This window comes from Callorhinus ursinus, unplaced genomic scaffold (assembly GCF_003265705.2).
Source record: "Callorhinus ursinus isolate GAN/ISIS: 27379988/994484 unplaced genomic scaffold, GSC_fseal_2.0 scaffold526, whole genome shotgun sequence".
Taxonomy (NCBI): domain Eukaryota; kingdom Metazoa; phylum Chordata; class Mammalia; order Carnivora; family Otariidae; genus Callorhinus; species Callorhinus ursinus.
Genome location: NW_027397581.1, coordinates 9684 through 11322, shown reverse-complemented (window position 1 = coordinate 11322; position 1639 = coordinate 9684).

Here is a 1639-nt window from a genome sequence, read left to right as displayed (position 1 = left end):
GCTCCGTCTCCGAGATGCCCTGTCCTGCTAACTCTCCCCAGAGAGCAGGCAATAAATTAACTCGGAAATTTGTACCCCAACATGACTAGCACTGCAAAGCTAAGCCTTGTGTGAGGAACTCCTGCCGTTTTTCCTTTACGGCCACACCATTTGGCATCTGTTACCATGGAAAACATCTAGAAAGTTTCAATAACTGTCCACAATCACATTTGGTGGGCACTGGACATTGTCTGCTAAATGCGGCCAAAGGTATTCTGTGATATTGCTAGGCCACTGGCCTTTATGTATTTGGTCAGAGAATCTCTGAACCAGACGCTGTGAGGTTTTATAACCAATGTCCCAAGTGGCTCACGTGCCATCAGCCTGGGAAAGGCAGAAGGACCGAGGTGGTCTCGGGAGCTGGAAATGACCTTGTGCTTTAGAAGTCCGCCGCGTACCTGCAGCCCAACATCCTCTGAGCCTGCTCTAAGCCCCTGAGAAGCACATCCTCGCCCCCTCACACCTGCGGCTGAGCCAATACCACCTTCTCTCCGAAGATATGATCTGGGATATTCTGGGATCATATTCGGGTACCAAATTAAGTGTTTCAATTAGAAGGCTGAATATACTACAAGTCTAAATCTATCCAGGAGGATAGAAAGACCTCGATAGGATCGCTTTTTACGTATATAATTAAAAGACAGTAAGAGTGTGCCACTTTATTACACAAAGCAATTACAACATCATTTCTTTTTTCCTTTGCTGGAGGATATGGGCCACATTTCTGTGAAATATCCGTACACCTTTTGAATCTGCTTATGTATTCAGTGTAACTCTTTTGAATATGGCAACAATAAGAGAGATTATATGACTAACTTAAAGACCCAAAATAACAGAAACAATAAAAAAAAAGTCCCGCATGGGGCTCCCTGCTCAGCGGGGAGTCGGCTTCTCCCTCTCCCTCTGCCCCTCCCCCCTGCTCATGCGTTCTCTCTCTGTCTCTCACGAGCTCTCGCTCTCAAATAAATAAATCCAATCTTAAAAAAAAAATTCTACACAGAAATAAAGTAGAAATGGCCCATAGACAGATGAAAAGGTGCCCACTCTCACTCCTATTGAGGGAAGTAAAGTGAAAATTGCTGGTCTGCTGAACTAGTCTCCTAACAGCAACCCCTCATTCCATTGTTGCGGACAGAGCAATCTTTTAAACACAAAAATCAAGTTGTCTTTCCTCCTTTAAACACAAAAATCAAGTTGTCCTTCCACTGCTTGCAACCTGGCTTCCCAGTTCACTTCAGGGGTATACTTAAATATAAATTGTAACATATTTTAGCATAAGCTGAATATAAATCACACGATGCTGCAATTCTTTGCATTTACAGTGTCTTAGAAATCTTGTCATGTTAGCACACAGAGATCTATCTCTATGTAGCTGCAACAAAGGGCCAGTGGGGCTAAGGTTCATTTAGCTATTCTCTTATTAGAGAGCATTTAGGTAATTAGCAATTTTGCACTGTTCCAAATACAGTGGAAGCGAACATCCTATACGTGCCTTCTTGTTTGACGTCAAGAGTTTGTCTTAAGGAAGAGACTGAGAAGTAATTTTATAAAACCCCCATAGTCACTGCCAAGCTGCCTTCCAAAGTAGCTGTGAGGACAC